General features: G+C 37.5%; 1 long non-coding RNA gene across 1 annotated transcript in view; it reads right to left on the bottom strand.

Annotated features, from left to right (window-relative positions):
- The window catches only part of LOC309828608, a 49,542-nt gene extending 25,867 nt beyond the window's left edge, over positions 1–23,675 (bottom strand). Inside the window, exon 1 of the long non-coding RNA XR_014297331.1 lies at positions 23,573–23,675. This is a non-coding gene — a long non-coding RNA (uncharacterized lncRNA). The remainder of the gene's footprint in view (positions 1–23,572) is intronic.
- Positions 23,676–25,390: the final 1,715 nt, after the last annotated feature.

The raw sequence follows: 25,390 nt of genomic DNA, 5'->3' as shown, positions 1-25,390 counted from the left end.
GATGGCAAACCTGATGTCTGAAGTAACTATCACCTTTGTAGATGCTAACTAGTTTTTAATAGTGCTGTATTATTGTTCACCCCAATTCCTTAAACTAAAGGACAATTTTTATTTGGGAGCCCTATTTCCCCTATGAAAAGAGTCCTGTTTATTTCCATTTGCTCAGGCTTATTTTTTTATATTTCCATTTGCTCAGGCTTATTTTTTTAAGTTTCCTTGCTATTTCAGGGATATAGAGATGAAGACATACATTTTGATAGTGAGGGAGATATTGCTAGGTACTTATCTTTTTTTTTTTTAATTTTCTTTTTTTTTATATACAGCAGGTTCTTATTAGTTATCTATTTTATATATATTAGTGTATATATGTCAACCACAATCTCCCAATTCACCCCCCCTACCCGCCAGCTTTGCCCCCTTGGTGCCCATATATTTGTTCTCAACATCTGTGTCTCTATTTCTGCCTTGAAAACTGGTTCATCTATAGGTAGGTACTTTTCTAAACCAGAAATTGGAAAATCATGGGATGACTTGGGATAACTTAGATTACTGCATGGTATTATTTTGTTTTCTCAGTTCCAGTAATTTCATATTGCTACTGTTCTAGAACATTTACCTCCCCTGCCTTTTTTTCTTGCTACTAGCAGCACATTGTAAGCTCTTGTGTATTTGTTATAAACTATCACCCCCAAATCCTCTTAAGCCTTTTTGCTCTTTAGAAGAATTCTCAGTTTATGTCTGTGCTTCATAGTATTCTCCCCAAAGTGTGTTTTATGTTCTTGTAAATTGAACTCATCACACTTAACCTTGTGTGCCTCTCCAAGGTCTCTGGATTATTCTGTACTGTTGATCTATTGTTCACTGTTTATGATTTTCTGCAAATAAGAATAATGTATAATTTACTTTGTGCTTCAGACCACAAATAAAGGTATTAAAGAGCATGTGCTTCAACTTTTGCTTTCTGGCTTCCTGCTTTTCCCAGTCTGACTCTGGCCTGTTAGCAGTTATTTTTTCATTGTCATTTTTTTTCTTGTTAAAATATTATATATATATATATATATATATGCAGAAAGTAGCTTGTAATTTTTCTTAATTTCAGCACCAAGGAGCAGATAACCAAGATAAATATTATGTCAAAAGACATCTTTTTATTATCCCCTGGAATATATGTGCTTGGGATTATTATAATATTTATTGAAACTATACTATATTTATAATAGTAGCTAACACTTGTATAGTGCTTGCTGTGTTCCAGGACTATCCTAAGTATTACACATGGAATATCTCATTCAATACCCACAACAACGCTATGAGGTAGGTACAGGTATCTCCTCCATTTTGCAGATGAGGAAATCGAGGCACTGTGGGCGTTGTAAAGTACGAAAGTCACACAGCTAGTAATCTGCAGAGCTGGGACTCAAACACAGGCTGTTTGGCTTTGGAATCTGGGCTCTTAACCCATTATATTGGATTCGAAAAAGGCCTCGCTAAGTGAGAGATACTGAAAAGAACCCCACACGGGTCCTACTCCAAGATGTTGACAACATAATTCAGGGTTTGCAAAGAAGCAGCCTGTGTCTCCTTCTTCCTCCCCTCACTCCTCTCCTCAGTCAATCAGCAACCAGCTCTTACCTCCTTAACAGTTTTTCTTTCCTTCCCCATTATTGCAACCTTGGTTCAGTACATAATGATCACATGCTGAGATTTCTACAGCCATCTCCCCACCTGTCTCCTTTATTCTATCTTGGGTCCCTACAACTTATTCTCCATAATGCAGACTGAGTTACTTTCCTTTCCGCACATCTTCCCCTGAATTCCACACTCCATGGAATTCATCCTGTGCTCATCTGTGTCTAGCCCTATGAAGGAACTGTTTATTTATCAGTCACCACTTGTGATACCCTTACTCCCTTCCAGTATTCTCATTGGCAAGACCCGGATCATACATATGTCTACACTTGGAGATGGTAGGGGTGGGGTGGGGTCTACCTCATGCAAAATGCATGGCCTATGAATGAAGGAAGGGTAATTTTCCCTAGTGAAAATGAGGGTTCTGTTGCCAGAATGAGGGGAAGTGAACGCGGGTCAGGAAAACACAGTATACGTCCACCTTTCATCAACTATCAAGGGCATACAATAGGCACCCAATAAATGACTTATTTTATTAAGGGTAATGAGCATGTAATAGATATCATATAGGGCTCTTTATGTGAAAGTTTCCGACTACCAAAACTGATTTATAATTTCGATTAACCTCTTCTTTTGAATAATTTTGAATTATCTCTTTAACCAGTAACTTGAATTTCACATTATAGAGAAAGTGATCTAAGAAGAGGTTAGATGACTGAAAATCATTAAAATGTCTGGAAGGAAGGAATTTGAATTTTCTTTGCAACAGAACATCTTTGAAGCAGTGCATTTTATTCATATAGAATATCACAACTCAGGGAAGATTCTTAAAATCACTCTGTAGCCAAGACACAGATATGGCTCCTCTGCTTATCTGCTTGAAAATTTATCATTATGATGAGACAAGTGTCATGAGTGAACTGGACCCAGAACTGTGAAATTCAGTCAGTCTGTTTTTCCCGAGTTCATACGAACGCCATGTGGAGGTTATCTAAATGGATGCGGTCAAGGTGCTTTGTCAATTATCATTTAAAAATGCTCACCCATCTCTGGAAGTTCTTAGCTTCATTGGCAAATCAAGTGAGAAGTGAAGCTCACTGAATCTATCTAACCATTCCACTTTTATGCAGGATAAATTTAGGTTTGGGGCTTTAAATGTCCTGCAACAATCAGTTATATGGATGAACCATGGACCATTACCTAAGCTTTATCATAAACTCTGCCATCTCTGTATGTGCCCTGTGTTATTAGTCTTAGAAATGGTTGTGCTTTGGGGCCAATAAAAAAAATCCCCAAACTTCATTCTGACCTTGAATAATATAGATAGAGAATGGAAAATGTTTAGGGATAAGAAAAGATGTGAGAATAATGTCTGTGCAAGTGAAATATTTCTAGCTAGTCAATATTCTCAGACCCTTGAGCATATCCTAAATGATGGCTTCCTCTGTGCTGACTTCTCGCTAAAGTAGCATTCGTTCAGCTTTCATGAATAATTAATTTTATTGGCTGGTAAATGAGACCAACAATTGTTCTTGAACTTATTGGCATCTCAGCCCAATCTTTTCTAGCCCAGTCTAAACTCTAGATTTGAGTACCAATGGAATATTGAGAACTCAGGAGTATCAGAGCAGGTTGGAAAGATACAAGTGCTTTTTAGAGAATGAAGGTTGATTGCTGATCCTAGATTTTATAGACATTAAACGGCTGAACCATTATCTATTTTGTTGTAGTTTGTGTAGTGCTCTGATTATTATTGCTTTATAATAAATTTCCCCCAAAGTGAGTAGCTTAAAATAATCATTTTATTTTGCTCATTACTGAGTGGGTCAGGAAATAGGGAAGGGCTATTATTTGGGGTCTCTCATGTGATTACAGTCAGGTGTTAGCTGGGACAAAGATATCTGGGCAGGACATCCAAGAAGGCTCACTCACCCAGCTGCAGTTGATGTTGACTATTGCCTAGGAGCTCAGTAAGGCTGTCTACCTGACTGCCTACACATGGCATCTGCCTGGTGGTTTCAGAAGTAGTCAGATTTCTTACATGGCACTTGGCTTTCCCCAGAGTGAGCATCCTAAGAGAACAAAGAAGAAGCTGCATGGTCTTTTCTCACCTAGCCTCAGAATTATGCAGCATCACTTCCACAGCATTCTTGTGGGTACAATATCACTGAAACCAGTGCAGATTCACAGGGAGGGGACATAGACCCTCATCCCTTAAGGGAAGAGTGTCAAAAAAGTTGTACACTTGTTTTAAAACCATGACAAAGGGTCTTTGCTGGGCATTTGGAAACATCTTGTTGCCCAAGGTGATTTCTGGGAGTATCCACTGTCCAGATACTTCAACATTCTTTATAATACTTGGAGTTATGGAAACATGATTTTTGGCTCTGTTTTCCTCATGGAGGCCCAGTATCAAATACCAATGTATTATTTCTCTTTCGAAGTAGAGCCAAGAATTTTATCCCAATTGATGTAGGGGGAAAAGAAGAAGAACTGAGAAGCATTTGGATCTGACTCAAGAAATTGGGATGGTAAATCTACCTGTAATTCAAAACCAATCTTACCTCGTGGTCTGTAAATTCTCTACTTGCTTTAATACTAGTAAACCTGTAAAGGTCTATTGCTGACCTAGATAATCCTATAGAAAAATGAAATCTTTTCAAAGTCAACATTAAAATTCACATAATTCAGAGCTTTCTTTTTCATGGTTTATCTTAGAGTATGCCTGTGGGAGCTGTTTTGCTTCACGTTCAATAGTATCACTGCTGGCTTTAGCTCGGTTGACCCTGTGGTGCTATCTGCTATACAGAAGAGTTCGCTACTTCATTAATGAATTGATAAGGGCTCAACTACCTGCCCTCAGTTTTATTTCTCTCCTCTGAGAGACAATCTTTCAGATATGATACAGTTTGTTTATGCCATTTTACACATGATGGTACGGCATATCTTTCTTCTTAATTATAGTAGTGGACTATTACTAGCTCTAAGTAGACTAAATTTCAGAGTAGGCACATGTAGGCTTTATTTTATTGGCATCCTACTGAATGATGGTTTATATATTTTGAGCAAATGAATTAAGCTATGATGTTGCATTTTTATCTGTTGAAAGAAAATGATTCTTCCTGACTGAGTACAAGTGGAATTCAAGATAACCATGAAAATTATTAAATATTGCTTTTGTTTTCTGTCTCTCAGGCCAAAATATGGCTGGCAGGTTTTTCCTAAAGTACTTCTATTAATGTACTTCCTGCTACCATGCTGATTAAAAAGCAAAGCAAAACAAAACAGTCCTCTTCTTATTGTCTGTATGTTCCTATTTTAAAATGACATAATATTTTTAAATGTAGTGATTTTTCTAATTGCAAGGGTAATACTTTAAGTAAAAACAAGACAAGAATTTAAAAAACCTTCTTATCTCCCTGACTTAAGATTACAGGCTTATATTTTTCAATTAATTTCTCTAATATATGTATATACATGCACACATACACATGGATTGTATTTGAATCAGTTTCATGGATCAAAATTCAAAAGATAAAAATGTTAGAAAATTAAAAATCTTCCCCCTTCAGAACCTCAGTTGTCTAGTTCCTTTCCATGGAGTCCCCCAATGTTCTCTGTTCTCTCTTCTTGCAGAGATATTTTAAGTAGATTTAAATAACTTTATGTATATTTTTTCCTTTTTCCCCCTGAGCCAAATAGTAGCTTAATATTCAAATTGTCCTGTGACTTGTTTTTTCATTTTACAATCTATCTTAGAGATATTTCCATATTAGTACAAAATATCCTCTGTTAAAAAGGATGTATAGTGTTCAATATATAAGTATATATAAATATAATATAGATATATAAATAATTTATTTAATCAGTTCCCAATTAATGGTTATTTAGGTTGTTTCCAATCTTCTGTTTTTGTAATTCTACAATGAGCAATCTTGTGTATTAGTTTACCAAGGCTGCTGGGCCAAAGCACCACAGACTGGGTGGCTTAAACGATCGAAATTTATCGTTTCACAGTTCTGAGGCTAGAAATCTAAAATTGAAGTGCTGGCATCATCTGTTCCTTCTGAGGGCTGGTAGGGAAGGATCTAGTTCCAGGCCTCTCTCCTTGGCTTGTAGATGACCATCTTTCTCTATGTCTCTGCACATAATCTTTCTTCTATGTGTGCCTCTGTGTTCAAATTTCCCCTTTTCACACCAGTCATAATGGATTAGGACCCGCCTTAATGATCTCATTTTGACTTGATTACCTTGTAAGGGCCCTATCTCCAAATAAGGTCATGTTGTGAGATACCTGGGGTTTAGGACTTTAATATATGAATTTTGAGGGGGACACAATTCAACCCATAATACCTGTTGTATATGTCACTTTGCACATAATAAAATGTGTTTATTTTTGCACATAATAAAATAATAAAGTGTATCTTGGGACAAATTTCTAGAATTTGGATGGCTGAATCAAAGGTTATATACATTTGTAATTTTTGTAGATATTGCCAAGTTATCCTGTATAAAAATTGCAGCAATTTATAGCTCTCATGAGCAATGGATGAGTATATCTTCTCCCTTAACCTCTTATATGATGTGTTATTGAACTCTGGGTCTTTGGAAATCTAATAAATGAAAATTGTTCTTGATGTAGTTTTAATTTACACCTCTCATAAATGCATGAACTTGAGTATTTTTTCACATTTTAAATGTATGCTTTTAAAAAATATGGAATCAAACTGCAAATAACATTTTATAGCTCTTTTTTTTCCATTTAAGCAATATATAATGGGTATACTCACATATTATGCCATATTTTTCTACAACAGGCTTTATACTATCCCATTATACATCTGTATCAAAATTTATTTAATTAATTCCCTATTGTTGTACATTTATGTTGTTTCCAACATTTTTGCTTCTAAAATAATGCCGAGATAACTATAGAGATAAATCTTTGGGCACAGCTGGGATAGAAATGAACCCTTTCCTTTTTTGTAGACAGATTATTGAAGCTGAATTAATAATTAGATGGAGTCATATCAATGCCCATCTTTTGACTCTCCCATTTCCCTTACAAAATGTGTTTGCCTGTGATTTTAAGAAAGTTACTTCTCAGTAGTTGAGGCTGGACTTAGATTTTTTCTCCTGTACTACATCTCAATTTTCCTGTAATAAAATTCATTTGTCTCTGAAATCAACTGTGCCATGTACTACACCATATTGTGAGTATGAGTGGATGGTACTACTTGGGCAGAGCAGCAGACAACACACCTCTGCACATTTGGGGTCTGATATCTCTCAACTTATAGCTTACATTCATATGTAGAGCTAGAAAGAATGACAGAAAACAGTACTTACTGAGGGCTTGAAGTGTATTAACTCATTAATCTTTTCAACAAAGACATGAGAACTAATGGGAGGAGATAGTAATAGACAATTACTGCTGCAATAACACTGTGTAACAAACTATCCCAAATCTCAGTGCCTCACAATAGCAAGCATTTAATTTTGTTTTGCTCAGGGATTGACATTTGGCTAAGGTTGTACTGTGCTTGGTCAGCATTAGCTGACCTTGCTTCCAATCCTCATATTGAGTCCAGATTTATTCTACATTTCTCTCATCCTCCTTTGAAACAGAAGCTACCTGTAGAATGTTCCTCTCATGATGGATAACAAGAATATAAGAGGTAAGCCAACCTGTGTAAGCACATTTATGGTCCCCATTAATATTTCACTGGCCAAAGCAAGTATGCTAATGACCCAAATGTGATATCAGCAAGGCAGAGAAGTATGCTTCACTCATAATGGAAGAGAAATGTACAAAAGAGAAATGTACAATTATGTGGTTAATTCTATCAGAGAAGAGCGAAGAATTGGAACCAATAATTTAATCTACCATAGAGACTTTTGAAAAATGGATGAGTAAGTGACAAATTTCAAAAGTTTCACATAGAGACCAATTCCATTGCTTTTTTGGGTTAACATTGTGTCTGAAATCCTACAGGGCTAAAAGTATCACAAAAGATCTTTTAAATTTGATAGATAATACCAGTTAGGAGCTAAAGAAGGTCCAAACTTCTGAAAGAACAGCCCTGCCTATATGCTGATTATAAGGTACTGGGGAAGAAAACAGGTGTTTATATAAATAATTCCATAGCAAGATGTAAGATGGTAAGGGTCCTTCAAAGACCTGTTGCAAGTAAAATGGTAGAGGGATTTACAAAGCAATATTTGGGTTTTCCTGGTTTGATCTTCCAGTTGTTAAGGTTTTTTTGTACTGAAAAATGTAGAAGAAATTGCCTAATAGCTAAATTGGGAAAAAAATTTTTTCCCAGAAATACTGATGTACTTTTTATTATGCATGTTTTAGAAGGAGACTATAGGAGCTCCACAGTTTTAGAAAAACAGATCAATGTGTTTCTTAAGCCTTCTGTCCTTCAACAAATTGAACAGTCTGGAATGTCAAATTGAAAATATAAAAGGAAAAATATCTGCTACTATGAAGAATCATATCAATAAAAATGTAAGACAATGAGATCCACTGCTGAGAAATTTAAAAATCCCTTTAGTCTTTGACTGAATTAAGAAAATGTGAAGTTAGAGAAACAAACAGAGTAATATAGCTATCTAGAAATAATTCATTTTGGGTCACTTCTTTTAGAAATTATAGAAAATCATTCACCTGTGAATGTAGGAAACCATTGCTAATTGTCAGTCTTGACATGAAAAAAAAATACAGCAGTTTGAGAAAAAAAATATTCTAGCAATCACCTCAACTTTTATTGTTATTTTGACCTAAGTTAACTGAAGGATCATTTTGATGGTGAAAACAACATCTATTGAGGCTAAGGTTGAGTGTATTTCCACACAGCTTCTTTCAGAAATTGAGATAGATTTCTAAAGAAACATTATTTTATCTTTAATGATATAGATGTTTGAATTAATTTTTCCCAACAATTTGCTAAGATTTTTATAGCCTATGTGAGAGTAATAGAGAATGAAATTGATAAATAATGGTATCAGTAAGCTCATTAAAATGTAAAAGAATTTTTTCTCCTGCAAGAGGAAAATTCGGGGGGCAGCTAAGAGGAACAGTTTCCACATCCATTTGATGTGTTCTAATGCATTAACAAGGATGCAAAAATAACCTAACTGGATGAAGACAATAATATAATAATTTAGGCTCTTGATTACTGTGTTATCAGAAGACTGTGAGTTACCTTGTCTGTTAAGGTACATGTTTAAATTCAAAGTCCACATATAAGTATTGGGCTATTCTTCCATCAGGTGAAAATTTTAAAATATGAATCTTTTGTGGTCATAACAAAAAGAGTATAAAATTTAGTCTTCCAAGATATGGCTTTGAGTTCCAACTCTGCCATTTATTAATGAGTTACTCAACATCTCTGAGTCTTAATTTTCTCCTCTATAAAATGGGGATGAAGATGTCAGTTGCAAAGGCTGTGAAATGAAATAATTTTATAATATAATAAATATAATAATATGTAACATAAAATATAATTTAGTTTATAATGTATAATTATATATTATATATGAATATAATTGCCTCACACATATTCATAGCCAATAAATGATAGTTACTATTATTATAAGTATTTTCTATCAGAGAGACAATACATAAAAAATATTTTCTAATTTAAAAAATACACAGATTTGCATATATTTTTGAGTCAGTTAAATGTTGCACTGATATTCTGTGCCATAATCATCTGTCATGACTAGAGGGGCTCACAGAAATCTAAGTGTGTGATAACAGTTACCAGTGTAAGATAAAATGGGGAAGAGGGTAATGCATCAGTGAAATAATCAGTATATTAGTTATCTATTGCTGCAAAACAAATTATCCAAAAGCTTATCAGCTTAAAACAATAAATATTTATCACCTTGCAGCTTCTGTGGGTTAGAGATTAGGGAGCAGCTTTACTGGGTGGCTCTGGCTCATGGTCTCTCACGATGGTGCAATGAAGACATTGACCAGGGCTGCAGTTGTTCGAAAGCTTGACTGGGGCTGGAAGATGCACTTCCAAGATGGTTCATTTACATGGTTGTTGGCAAGAAGCCTCAGTTCCTTGTCATTTGGAATTCCACTAAGGGCTGCTTGAGTGTCATTATGACATGGCAGCTGGGTTCTTCCCAAGGAAGTAATCCAAGAGAGAGCAAGGTGGAAGCTGCAATGACTTTTATGACCTGATCTTGAAAGTCACACACAGACACTTCTGCATATTTTCTTTGCTGGAAGTCAGTCACAAGGCCAGTCCATCAAAACATCGTGGACATGTTTAAAAACTACAACAGTTTATGGAAATTGTACTTTGATTCTGTGTTTTCTTTCTTAGTTTGCTATTATTTTGACATGCGACTAATACGTAAATTGAAACGCAGGGTTTAAATGGCAATGAGAGTTTAGTAGAGCTGATAAGAGTTACTTCTTAGGTAGCAGGAAAGTAAGAAGAGGGTAAGGATTAGAGTCTCAATTTGTGAAAACCACTAAGCCTTCAGTCTCGAAGATTAGAGAATCAGTAAGTTATTTATTCACTCACAAATATTTAATAAATCAATTTTGATGAGACAGGTATTCCTTCATTATGGACCTAAAAATAAAACCAAAAACAGTTAAAGGTGGACTAGTGAAGCCCTAGGAAAAAAAGACTTAGACCATCCATCCAGGAGAAATACTTGAGATCATCAGTCACACGTAGGGTAGTTTTGCAAAGTTATGTTGAGAGATCTCTAAAGTAGGGAGGAAATCTATAGTTTAAATGTCTCAAAGAAATATAAATCAAATATTGATTAGCTGTGCTAATTGAGAGTACTTGGATTATCCCCAATTTTTTCCCATTTGGTCCTAGATATTATGATTTAGAGAATTCACAATTCTTTTCTTGTTTGAAATGTGTTCTGGAATTATTATTAGGAGATTGCTTTCCCTGGTTATGTGAATTAAGGGAGTTGGAGTGGAGATGGGTGGGTGCACTGTAGCACAAAGGGAAGCCAGCCTTTTGGATTTGCACTTGTTTATTCTGTTTTCCATCAGTTACAATTGGTCGAGAAAGGTAATGATATATGTAGGATCGAAGTTGCAAAATTTTTTGACATCAAGAAACAACATTCCATAAGTATACTGAAGAAATAAACACTAGGGGGAAATCTGGAAAGGGAAAAATAGATATTCTGAAGAAAAAAAGGTTTAATTGTATGACATTGAATAAGGATGTAATTTCAAACCTTTTTTCTCAGTTTGACTTGAGTGTGAAACATAAAAGAAGAAAGAGAGAGAGAGAGCACAAAAATAGTAAGACTGCCAATCTACATCAATTGAGATTTGGTATTTGAAATGAAAAAAAAAACCATATATATATGGTTATAATAAAATGGTGGGAAAGAAGTCGGCGGACTAAGACTGCTAAGAAGAAAATGTAGACTCCATCCTACACTGGTAGGGCTAACCTCAGTCTATTGACTTTTCCTACCACTGTCTTCATCTGCAGGCGATGCAGGAGAACACTGCCAGGGACTTTGATAGTGGGTCTGTTAGCCACAAATTTACTGCACAAAGGCATCCAGTAGGAGGTAAGATGTATTTTTGTGGTGGTAAAGCACTTGTGTTGGCATGCCCTAGTTGTGTTTGCAGTAAAATTGAAGACGATTACCAGAGTGGGAAATCAGCTGAACGATCATAAATAACTGGTCAAATGAGTGGCATTGCTGCCCAGTCAACAACATCATTTTTGTGGTCAATGGTGTTTACGGAGCGCCCACTGGGTGTCTGGCATAAAGGAAGCAAAGGCTATGATTCTGAGGGAATTACCAGGCCTGATTTCCGTGGGGCTCCATTGTGCTTTGCTCTGGGGGTGCCTGATTCCTTTGTGCCATTGTTACTGCAAAAATAGTCCTCTACACTCCTGGCCCACTCCTCTGCTTCCTTCTCTCCTCATCTGAGAGGCTTAATTCCCTCCCTGCTAAACTTCAGTGTGTGGGGCTGGTTCAGACCTTGGTTGGTGGAAAGGGGAGGAACTCAAGGTCACTGCTGGGGCGTCTCAGTCTTTATGCTTTGACCTTGAGCCTCTATCAAGCCATATGAACCACTGTATGATACTGCCTCTAGCTCTGATATGCTGGGGAGATTTCCATTGCAAACCAGAGCCTCAAACCTAATAGTCATCCTCTATGTCTCTCTTTCACACCCCACATCCAGTCCATCAGTAAGTCCTATTGCCCCTACCTTCCAAACAGATTCCAAATCTGCTACATCTTCTCACCTCCAGGGTTAGTCTCCCACCTTTTGCTTGGACTACTAGAATAACCTCTACTTTCACTCTTACTCTCTCACATAGTGGCCAGAATGAGCTTTAAAAAAAAAGTTCTTGTTGGTAGGCTCTGACTCCCATCTACAGAATCTTTATACTCCAGTCACATGTGTTTACTGCTATACTGGGAAGAGCCAAGTGTATTCCACCTCACATGTTTACTTGGGCAGTTCCCTCTGCCTAGAATGCTCTTTTCCTAGCTCCTGCTTGGCTGGTCCATCTGACCACTCAGGTCCCTGTGCCCATGTCACCGCCTCAGAAATTCCTTTTTTTACCATACTATCTACATAACATTTACCTGCTGTCGTTTTCTATATCTTTACTCTGTTTTAATTTCTTCATAGCACTCATCACTACCCAATGGTGTATTATATATTTGTTTATTATCTGTCTCTCCCACTAGAATATAATGACCATGAGGGCAGGGACTTGGTTTTGTTCACCACCATATCCCTAGAACCTAGAACAGTGCCTCACATATTGGAGGCACTAAAAAATATCAGTTGAAAGTATGAATGAACAAATAATAGCTACCATAAAGTTGCTATGTCATTCACAGGCTGATTGTCTCAGATTGCATTTTCTAAAAATGACCACTACATTCTTCCATCCCATATGATCCTTTTTGCACTGTGACTTTGACATTCCTCCCTTTGAGAGGTGGAGTTTATGTTCTCCCTCTTGAATTTGGGCAACTTTGTGACTGTGGTGGAAGTGATGCTATTTGACATCTGAGACTAGGTCATAAAAAGGTGAAGCTTCCACCTGGTTCTCTTTGAATCGGTCTCTCTTGGAACCCAGCCACGATACAGTTAGGAAGCCCAATCAGATACACGGAGAAGCCATGTGGAAGTATTCTGGCTAATAAACTCAGCTGAGGTCCTAGCTGGTAGCCAGCATCAACTGTCAGACATGTGAGTTAGGAAGCCCTAGAGATGGCTGTAGCCCTCAGCCACTAAGTCACCCCCAACATTTGATTCTCTCCAGAGGAGGCTCCTGACATTGTGGAACAGAGACAAGCCTGGCTTGTGCCCTTCATGAATTCCTGTGACACAGAAATCATGAGAGATGATTGCTGTTTTATGTCACTTTTTGTTTTGGTTTATTACAGAAAAATATATAGCTACAGGGACTTCCCTGGTGGAGCAGAGGTTAAGAATCCGCCTGCCAATGCAGGGGACACAGGTTCGATCGCTGGTCCGGGAAGATCTTACATGCCATGGAGCAACTAAGCCTGTTCTCTAGAGCCCGCGAGCCACAACTACTGAGCCCACATGCCACAACAATTGAAACCAGTGCACCTAGAGCCTGTGCTCCACAACAAGAGAAGCCACCACAATAAGAATCATGTGCACCACAATGAAGAGTAGCCCCTGCTCGCCACAACTAGAGAAAGCCCGCATGCAGCAACTAAGACCCAACGCAGCCAAAAATAAATAAATAAAATAAAATAATTTTATTAGAAAATATATATATAGCTAGAAAAATAAATGAACAAATAACTACCCAACCTCTTTGCACCTTTCCTTTGTGAGGTTTGGGTAGGATGGCAGGAGCTGGAGCAGCCATCTTGGACTCAGAGATGGAAGCTACCACTTCATTACGCAAAACGACAAGATAAAACGAGCCTGGGTCTCTGGTGCCACAGAGTTTCTGTATCAGTGCTGAGTGACAAGAAATATAATTCTGCCTTGTTTATTTAAGCCTGTGTTATATTTGGGTCTTTTTATTCATTACAACAGCTGGAGCCTATATTCTGTCTCATGCAATAACCACCACCACCACCATTTTGTTAAGGGCTTACTGTGTGCTCGGCACTCTGCTGTACATATGTTGTTTCATTTAATCCTTGATACAAGTGTATGGAGGTGGGTTGTCTCTTTATTCCCATTTTGCGAAAGGGTAAACTGAGCTCAGATTAAGTAACTTAGCCACAGTTTCATAGCTGGAAGTAGCAGGGTTTGGATTTGAAGGCAAATCAAAGGGGCTTCAGAGCCTGAGCTGTTTTAGTTTACTCTTCTGCCTCACATGAGTTTAGCTCAAGCTTTCTTTCAGGGAAGTGGGAAATAAGGCTGTAAAGAGAAGAGGCAAAAGAATAAATTGTCTGCAATAGCTGCTTTGGCAGCAGAAAGGCAGCTCATAGGTGCTAAGATGAACCATTTTTTTTCTCAGCTATGACTGTATACAGGAATAACCATGTCTTCTTCAAACCAGAACAGCAAAATATATAAATATACAAATAATCTACCTCAATATAAATATCTCCGTCTTTACCACATACCGTTGTTGGTGTTTTGCATATATGCAAATGTGTGTGCGTATATATATACACATGTACATAGTCACACACATGTGCATACATGTATATTCCTGTATGCCTCCTATCATGGTGTTGCCCACTGCATCTTGGGATGCTGCAACTCAGCAGCTGCTAATAACTCAAAATCTAAAAAGAATTTAACAGATAAACCGCTTTTATAATGCTTATTTTAGGTGATGAGGCACTAATGAAATAATATGAACTCCTTTTGTAAAAGGAAGTCCAAATAATTCTATTCATACTTGAGAGATATTACAAATAATACCTGTGTTGTAGGGAGAGAGTCACATAATCTCAATTAATCCTCACAACAATCATAAGGATAGGAACCATTATCCTATTACAGATTAGGAAGCAAAGGCATAGAAAGGTTAAATGTTTTTCTAAAGGTCACACAGCCAGTAGTCCTTCTGTTTGACTGCAAGAGAAGCATGAAAAATACTCCGTTATTTGCTTTTCAGTATGAATGAATTTGTTGTATCAATTCATATTTTACTTATTGATTTACTAGAGGAAAACACTGGAGATGATATCTTAATTACGGTTAAGATATAAGGTCAAAGATATTCTTGCTATTTCTTTTTTTTTTTTTTTTTTGTGGTACGCGGGCCTCTCACTGCCGCGGCCTCTCCCATCATGGGGCACAGGCTCCGGACGCGCAGGCCCAGTGGCCACGGACCACGGGCCCAGCCGCCCCGCGGCATGTGAGATCCTCCCGGACCGGGGCATGAACCCGCGTCCCCTGCATCGGCAGGCGGACCCCCAACCACTGCGCCACCAGGGAAGTCCGCTATCTCTTTTTAAAAGAGGTAAAAGCTGCCAGACTACAATTTAGTTAAATGAAATGTACATGGTAATGCTATCTTCCAATGTTTGAAAGATGCAAATTATACGGACGTAGTACAAGGACTATCAAAGTGAATTATGAAATGATATAAAATAAAGAAAAAACAGTCATGCTCTGGAAGGGAAATTCTTATTTGCTGTACCTAATTAGGTAGTCTTTGAAGCAAGAGCTATGAGAGTTGGGTCGTTGAGGAGATATCAAATGGAACTAGATTCTAGTAAATGACGGAGTTGCAAGATCCAATCCCTCCTCATATGGGCAGTGGATTAACTCATTGGCCTTCCTGCCTCTTCTTTCTCAGCTTTTGTGGTTTTATCCAGAGATAGAAACGTTTCTTGTGAACTTTTTGTGTAGTTTTGGATAGGATGCGAGATTTTCATTTTTTAATTTTTTTTTTTTTTTTGCGGTATGCCGGCCTCTCACTGTTGTGGCCTCTCCCGCTGCGGAGCACAGGCTCTGGACGCACAGGCTCAGCGGCCATGGCTCACGGGCCCAGCCGCTCCGCGGCATGTGGGATCTTCCCGGACCGGGGCACGAAACCGTGTCCCCTGCATTGGCAGGAGGACTCTCAACCACTGTGCCACCAGGGAAGCCCCTCATTTTTTAATTTTTAATAAAGTGATCTCTGAAGAGCACCCCAGACTTTGCTGATTTCCTTCTCATCAGGCATATGGTGTGTTCCAGAAATTCACAAATTCCTTCTATTTTTCACTGAGCTTTGGGATGAAAAGAATATGAGTTGGTTTTGTAAAATCTGGGGGAGGGGTGTTTGTGGGATTATTATGGGATATTTTAGTACCAAACTAGAGACCAGACATCATGGTCTGTATACCCCGGTTTAAATGGACTGATTCTCTTTATTACATCTTCTGTGTCTTAGTTCAGGCTGCTGTAACAAAGTATCATAAACTGGGTGGTTTATAAATAACAGAAATTTATTTCACACAATACTGGAGGCTATAAGTCCGAGATCAGGGTGCCAGTATGATCGGGTTCTGTAAGGATTTTTTGCAGGTTGCAGACTACCAACTTCTCCTTGTATCCTCACATGATGGAAAGAGAGGGCTAGAGAGGTCTCTGGAGTCCCTTTATAAGGGCACTAATCCCATTCATGACAGTTCTACCATCACATCCTAATTACCTCCCAAAGGCCCCACTTCCTGATAACATCACATTGAGAGTTAGGATTTCAATATATGAATTTTGGAGGAACACAAATATTCAGTCCATTGCATTCTATTTCTCCTTGTTTCTGACAAGTGTCCAAGCATTAATGGGATCAATCAGTTGTTACATGTTTAGAGCTCTACAATTTGGAGTCATTTTGGATTTATGGACTTCTGAAGCACGTAAGATTATTAAAGTACATACACTTACAAGCAATACAAGTCCTTAAAGCAGTATCAAGAAATAAAGTCATTACCACATTTTGTTTCAAACAAATCTTTATCCTGAATGGTTATATCTCATGACCCTTTATTGGGTCCCTATCAGGATGTGTCCAAAGTACTTTGCCAGCTTCTCCAGTTTTCTTTCTACCTTTTCAGGTTGCAACATATTTGTTGAACACAGACCATGTGCTGTATGCAACAAGAGGCCTTAAATATTAAGACATGACTCCTGCCCTCAAGGAATATTCAGCTCTTTAGATCAGCAAATTAATCAAATCCAGTCATATTAGTTATCTGTTGCTATGTTACAAGTTACCTCAAAACTTAGCACCATAAAACAACAAACATTTATTATCTCACTGTTTTTGTGGGTCAGGAATCTAGGCAGAGCTTAGTGGGGTGGTTTGGCTCAGAGTTTCCCATGAGGTTACAGTCAAGTAGTCAGCTAGGGCTGCAGGTGACTGATGGCTTGACTCGGGCTAGAGGATCTGCTTCCAATCTCTCTCGTTGTTGTCACTGCCAGACCTCGGTTCCTTGTTGGCTGTTGGCTGAATGCCTCAGTTCTTCAACATGTGGACCTCTGCATAGGCTGTTTTAGTGCCTTCACAACATGGCAGCTGGCTTCTCTGGGAGTGAGTGCTCACCTCTGAAGTGGTGTGCTCATTTCTGCAGTATTATACATGAGGTAGAATAATGACCAAGCTGTACATGAGGAAGGGAAGTACTCACAGTTGTGAATACCAGCAGGTAGGGATTATTGGGGGCCATTTTAGAGGCTAGCTCCCAAACAGGTTTTTCTGAATATTCCTTGTCTTGAATAATACCATTGTGATAACCCAGTTTCTTAGTGTAAAAGCTTTAGATTCATTTTCTAGATGTTCTCTCTTATTCACTCTGTCAATCCTATCAATCACCAAGTTACAGATTCTACTATCTTAATATCCTTTGCATCTTTCATCCTTACTGTTATTGCTTTAGTTCTGACCCTTAGCATCCATTTCAAGGGCATTTCCAATGACTATCTCTTGCTTGATTTCTCTTTTAAATAGGTTGAGTCATATGGAATTGACATTTTTTTGGAGTCAGTTTCAGCAGTGTATTCGTGAACTTGAGCTGCCATAACGAAAATACCATAGACTAAGTGGCTTAAACAACAGCAATTCATTTTCTCACAGTTCTGAAGGCTAGAAGTCCATGATTAAGGTGCTAGATTGGCTGGGTTCTGGCAAGGATCTCTCCTTGGCTTGTAGATGGCCACAATCTCACTGTGCTCACATGACTCTTCTTTGGGTGCACACAGACAGAGAGAGAAAAAAGGAGCGAGATAGTACCGTGGTGGTCTCTTCCTCTTCTTATAAGGGCACCAATCCTATCATGTGGGCCCCACCTTCATGAGCTCACCTAAACCTAATATTCTCTCAAAGACCTGATTTCCAGTATCATCACGTTGGGGGTTAGGACCTCAACATATGAATGGGGGTGTGGCACAATTCAGTCCATAGAAGGCAATTTCAAATGATTCAACCTAACACTTGTTTGCAAGAGTAATACATGTTCATGACAGTAAACCAAAGATACAAAATGATAGAAAGATGAATATAAAAATCATCAATAATTCCACCACCTGGGGATAAGTACAATTACATTTTTATGTGTTTCCCAGTTTTTAAATGTATATAATTTTCTGAAGAGTGAACTTATACCATATATTTAATTCTGTTCTCTGAACTTTCATTTAATATTATTTCCTGGGCAATTATCCATATCATTCAACATTTTTAGAAATATTTTAAATGACAGTGACATATTTCATTTATTTAACCATTACTTCTTTGTTGAACATTAAAATAATTTCTAATTTTTCAGAAAGAAGGCTGTGGGAAGAAATATCACTGATCATATACTTTTGTCTGCACCTCTATTCTCTTACTGTTGATTCCTAGAAATAGCATGATTGGGTCAGAGGGTATGACCTTTTTGTTAATCAAAAAAAAAGTTCTTACTTGATTTGCATAGCTTTTGGGAAATTTACCCACTTATTATGCTACTGGGGTATTATTATTAATTTTTATCATTATTATTTAGTAATTTGACAGGTCAAAAAAATTGTCTAATTGTTAACAGTGACCTCTTCACTGATCTTCCTGGAGTCATATCCCATTCCAAATAAGCCTCCACAGTGCTGCTAGAAAGATTTTTCTCTAAAATTCAAACTCGATCATACCACTTGTATACTAAAGCCAAACATTGGTTCCCCATTCCTTAGCAGGTCAAGCCCTTGGTCTAGAGAATTTTATCAGCCCTTTCATAACATGACTTTTGCTTACATTTCCAGTGTCATTTTTACCCTCTCTACCATATCCTCCTCTTGAGTAAAATTAAACCACTTACAGTTCTCTAAAATGCCTGTTTCGCATTTCTTTTCATTTTCACGTGTTATTCTCTCTGTCTTGAATGCCTTTCCCCTCTTGGTTTGCAGCACTCACAAAGCCTTTTTAGAGAGAAGGCAGGAGATGGATGGGGTGTTCCATCCCTGAAAATGGGAGTGCTACTGTGATCAGCACTATCCTGGACCTTCTTATCCTTGTTCCCATGCAGATCTGTTCCAGCCTTTCACATGGCAACTACACTTCTGCTCTCTGTAAAACCCCTTACATCATGATGTGCCTTCTCCCAATAATTTCTTCTAAGTAGCTTTCATAACATTTTTGTTGAATCTTCCTGGCTGCAGTGGTGTTTACACTGCCCTTCATAATGCCAAAGGATATCTTTCAGTGCCCATTTGCCTGATTCTGTCTTCTCAAACACTTCTTGAAGGCACCCTGAACTTCTATAATACTTGCATTTTAGCATGGTGCTGTCACTTAGTTATGTATTGTTAAGCACTGCATGTCAAAGATGCTTTTGAAGATACAAGATAAATTTCCAGTACTCAAAATACTAGTAAAAAGAGATGCAAGAATATGTATTATAGAACAATCTCAACTCAAAGTTGAATGGTAGAGTGCAATAATGGGGACTCATATTCATTGGCTGAGAGGGTCTAGAATACATTGCTGTGTTAATGCTTATTAGCTATATGCCTACAAATATACTCAGGACATGGGAAATTATTTATTTATAGTACTTTTAATATATTGTCATTATACATGTATTTACGTATTTTAAAATAAACTATTACAGGGACAAATAGTTTCTTAAAGAATCAGAGTTTTTCAACATGGTATGTGTGATATAAACCAAGTCCCATTTGTATTTAAAACTGTGCAAGTATCATCCCCTCTAGGAAATCTTGCCTGACACTTTCCTTCCTCTATGCCTCCTTTTATATGATTGACTTGTATTGATTTGTGATTTGCTGAAAGGTTGAGGTGTTTTATGATAAATTACAAATATAATCATCACGACCAAACTTTGACTGAATCAAGGAATCACAAAGTTGGACAGGATTTTAGATGTCACTTTGTCCAACCTCTTATTTAGCAAAAGAAGAAGTGCTGTTGCTGGTAGATGGTCACATTATGTTTGCTATGATAGCTTTCATTGTTAGAAAAGTTATCCCTCATGTTGAATAGAAAATTTCTCTGAGTGACAAGCACTTGTGGGTCTGAGATTTAACTCTACAGAATGAATCCAACACCCTTTTCACAAAATAGACCTTCACATGGTTGAGCCCAGCAAGAACATTTTGAGCGTTCTCTTTACTTTTATTTAAACATTTTAAATTTAATTTATTTATTTTTGAGTCTTCGCTTTTTTAGGCTAAACATCTCCAGTTCTTGCACAGTTTTGGTGCGGGTAGAGCAGGGGCTGGTGTGTTTGGATTTCTTGCCTTCTAAAGCAACTTCATTATCTCTTTCATTTCACTTTCCTTTTCTGGGTAGTTTAAGAGTTTATCTATAAGCTAAATTTTACGAATTAGCTATGACTCCTTCGGCTGCAAGTAACAAAGAACTAATTCAAACCAACTTAAATAAGACAAGTCTCATTCAACTGGCAAGTCTAAGGGGTGGCTTCAGGTAAAACTGGAATCTGGCATGCAATACCACCCGGGCTCTTTTCATCTCTCTTCACCTCTAAGCTCTGTTTACCCCTGTTTGACTTAATTCCTAAGCTGGCAAGATAACCAGCAGCCCCACACAGCTACCATTACAGCTTGTGATCACGGAAAAGGGGGGACCGTCCTTCGTGGTCTCTCTGACAAACTGTCTGAAGGAATTGGCTCAGCTTGGGCCATGAGCACATCTCTGAAGAAATCACGTGGCCAAATAGCTTGGAGTACTTTGATCAAGCCTGTTTTCTCTGAACACCTTCTTCACCTGCCTCTTTGGGCAGGAACAGATGTGGTTAGCCCCATCAGAGCCACCTGAATTGAGAAAGATTACTCTGTTACAAGGTCAGGGTTGGTTACCCAAAGGAGGCAATCCTGGGAAGACAAGCATACATCTACCAAGTTACTTAACAGGCTATTCTAGAAAGGCCATGGTTCAAACATTTGAAGTCCCAAATGCAGAAATGATATGGCTGGGCAAAAACAGATGCAGTGATCAGATGGAACACCTTTTTATAATATGCAAGCCATTTTCTACTCAAAGTTTCCCAAAGGTACTTCATACATTATCAGGACTCAAGCCATATTTTATTGTAATATTGAGAAGCTGCCTACAATGTGCTTAGGTTAATATTTTTAAAAAGTCATTTTTCCTCACGAGCACAGTATATTGGTTTATGGTCATAGTGCTCACTTGCTTATATGTCTGAGTTATACTTCATTGTTTGAAGCAAGGTCATACATGCTGTTCCATTTCTAAATCTATTCTGATTTGAAAGATTCCCTTTTGTGAGACTCTTCTTTATGATATTTAAAAACTACATGGAGAGATGGAGCCTGAGCTAGATTAAAGTTGTACAAATCTGATTAACATCATCTGCTCTGTTTCAAAGGTCAGGTGCACTCAACGAATTTGCTTTGAAATTATTTTGTTTATTTTGTGGGCATATACATCATGAGCTTTCTAAAGGTCAAAAGTAGAGTTTGTTCTTGGATTCTAATGCAATCTGATTTCCATTTACAGTGTGCTTTGGTGACCCTAAATGCAGAAGCAGGCCCAGTTAAGTCATACTTCCAGTTTGTGTTTGGTTTAATTTGCTCAAGAAGAAAATCCCTCCTAGATTAAGGCAGTGCTGAAATATCATTTTTTCTAAATTACTTTTATTTTCAACTAGGTTCATAAGAGAATGCTACTCATAAATGACACCTGAACTCTGAATGTCGGTTTCATGGACATTCTGTCTTCAAAGATGTAGAAGCATCTTAGTCAGCCAGTGTCTCATCTGGAAACTAGAGCAAAGGTCAGAAAAATTAGGACTCCTGGGTTTTATTAAAATTTACATGGTAGGGGTCCTGAAGCTTTATTAATTAGTGTATTCAAAGTCACTGTGTGCTTCATAAAGAAGAGGCTCCAATAAATTATACAATCTTATTTACTATTCAAAAAAATCAAGGCTCTAGTTATATACACCAAGTATTTTTTCATTAATTATTTTAAATGATTTTTTCCCCTTACCATATGTACTTTGCAAAGATAAAAAGAAAATCTCTCAAAGTATTTTGTATTCATGTTCATTAACATTCCAGTGGAATAATAAACCTCAAAACGATTCATGTATGAATCAGTGAGGCATGGCTAATTACAGTTTTCAGCCACACAGCCAATAACATTCACCATGAAACACGGCGTCTGTTAAATGCATCTCTCTGAATTTTTGTTGGGGGAGAGTGCTAGGAAATAGGTAGGTTGCAAACTGCAATTTAAAAATGTCTAAATATTTTAGGGGCTTGTATATTATAAATCTCTTTCAGGCAAGTATTTATCACAAGCATGACATCCTGTTATCAAAACAGACAAAACCCCCACAGATTTGCTTTAAAAACAAAACAGAAACAACCACAAGTCCTGAGAATGGACCATGTTCTACATGAAAACAGAAGAAACTTCCTGAAACATGAGGAAATACTATTTACCATAAATTTTAAAAATACATTTAATACTGAATTTTAGAATTTTCCTACTCCTTACAAAATCATCTTGATACTATGACTCTCTCCAGTCCACAAATATATTTAAAAGGTGAAAATCCAAAAAGCACACAGCGGACACAATAGAAGTTGAATGTCATGACTGTAACACTCAAATTTAGAAGCAATTTTGTAATGCATATTCAAAATCTTTTCTATTACATTTGTGTTTAAAATATTTTCCCTTAATGTCATCCATATTGTTGACTACCCAAAGACTACATGAATAAAAACATTAGCATCCACATTTTATTTTTTAATTTAAATTAGTGTTACTTCAACTACATAACTAATATATGGTAAAAAAAAAAAAAGTTCAGAAGTCAAGAACAGTATAAAGTATTTAGAATAGAAGGTACTTATGCCACCAATCCCATCGCATTGCTCCAATAATCTCATTGTTCATAATCATTTGGGATGCTCCCAGAAGTTTTCTACACAAGTGCAAGTACAAATCCACAATCTCTTATCTGCAATTCTGAAATCCAAAAAGGTCTGAAAACCAAAAGGCTGACCTGATATGGGGGTATTTATACTGTTTGTTTATCCAGTATGTGTTTTGTTGCAGAAATATTAACGTTTGATGACAGGGTGCTATCCCAAGACTGTTGCAGGAATGTTAGACACTAAATGGTATAAGCATATATTACCTTTCTAAAAACCAAAAAATTGTTAATTTCCAAAACTGACTTGTCCCCAAAATTCTGGATGAGTGATTACAGACCTTGATAAGTATGTGTGTAACACACAATCCTTTCGTTTACACAAATAGATCATACCATATATACTGTCTGGCAAATACATTTATGGAATAGTTTAACACTTTCCCTTAAGACCTTACCATGGCCTACATGGTCTGGCTTCTTGTGACCTTTAGCCTCATCTCTCATGACTTTTCCTCTCATTCATTTTTCTCCAGCCAAATGGGCCTCCCTGTTCTTCTTCCATAATGCCAAGCTTATTCCTATTTAAGGCCTTTGCACTTACTTTTGCTTGTCTGGAATATTCTTCTGTAGAATTCCCCATGGTTGGCCTCCTCACTTCATTGAATTCTTTGTTCAAGTGATTCCTCTTCAAAGAGGCCTTCTTGACCACCCTACCCAAGAGAAGACCATCCATCATTTTTTTAGTCCCTCACTCTGCTTATTTTCATAGCATTTTTAAAAATCAATACCTATGATATATCATGCATTTGTGTATTAGTGTATGGTCTATCTTTTCTACTAGAAGTTCCATGAGGGTAGGAATTTTTTTGACTTATTTACTGCTGTACCCCTAGCACCTTGAACAATGCCTGACATTTAGTGGGTGCTCAGTATTTGTGGAACGCATTTTTTTCTTTTGCCTTCAAGTTAAGCAATTCATTTGATAGTTAACAAGGCTCTCGGTTGCTCTTATGGAAAATTAAGAAGGATGCCTACCAAACGCTCATGGGCTGACCCTTGGGACACTTCCAGCGTCTTTCACCACTGCCCTACCTCCACTCTAGGTCAGGGACTGGTGAATCTACTCTGCCTGAGCTCTGGCACTTGCCATGTGCTTCCTGTGCCTCTGCCTAGAACCTCCTTCCTCCTCTACCGTAGGTGGAAAAGCTGACTCATTCTGGTATTGATTTTATGCATTACGTTGATTTGCTCACCTGTTTACGTGTTTATGGCCTCCATTACAGTACACTACCAGGGATTGTCTGATTCATTGGTGATTCCTATCCCCTAGCACAGTGACTGGCCCAGAGTAACCCTCCATCCATGAAAAACTAAGTTGAATTGAAGTTGCATCCCATTCTGAAGTAAATTCTCTACTAAGGAAATATACTTTTTAATTTTTAGGGAACTTTAGCTTTTAGTCGGTTTTATCCTCTAGAATGAAGAAATGCCTTTAAAACTGCAGTGAAACCAGGGCAATGTGTTTAGAGTCATAATTTCTTGAAGGAGAGTGATACAAAATCATAGCTTAACTCTGAGCCACCCTAGTGAAATCACAGCTTGGACACTGAGCTTAGTTTTATGTACCTTATGTTCCAGGAAACTGGAAGATGATTGCAAAAGATGGCAGTAAGAAGGATTAAGTGTGATTATTTATGAGGCATAGTTAAAAGGAGACAGCATGCATATGTTCACTAACTATAGGGAATAGACTGGTCTCTAAATATCTGATGAACAAATCCACCCAAGGAATATATTTAACACAGAACAACAAAAGGATAAATGAGAGAATTTAAAAAAAGATAGGGGAAAAATTTAGAGAATTTTCAGCGTATCATGAGGTAGCTCTTATTAACCATCAGGATTGTCCAATAGCAGCCAAAAAGCTGAGTGATTATGGGATGAGAAATTGTGAAGGAGGTGGGAACATTTGGTACAGATGAGTTTCCCAACCTTTTTATACTTTGTATTACGACGCATCATTTTTTCTTTATTCTAGTACGATATTTTCATATTGGATGTGATTTTTTCCCAATTAAATAAATACCGCCAAGACTCTTGTCCAAAAGTCTGGACTATAACCTGTAATATATGGCTGAGATGACTTATGTAGAGGGTTCAACTCTTTGACCTCTAGGTCTTTCCAGTTTTGAAATTCTGTTTCCATGGTAAAGATTTCTTTGTAGGTCCTGTGAGCTGTTGGGAGTGTTTGGCTAAAGCAGAAAAGTATGTGACGACCAGGTTTTTACACATCAGGGTGGTCCTAAGCTTTGCGATAATGAGAGGTTATTGTGGGGTTACTTTTGTCTCTTTACTTTATGGCTTAGCTGAATGCAGTGAGTGGTACAAATATCAGGTCCTTGTAGTACTTACCCTGTTT

The sequence above is a fragment of the Grampus griseus genome (genome assembly GCF_964374135.1).
Source record: "Grampus griseus genome assembly, chromosome: 10".
In the NCBI taxonomy this organism is placed as follows: domain Eukaryota; kingdom Metazoa; phylum Chordata; class Mammalia; order Artiodactyla; family Delphinidae; genus Grampus; species Grampus griseus.
The sequence above is the reverse complement of the archived record's forward strand: the minus strand, read 5'-3'. Positions and strand labels throughout refer to the sequence as shown.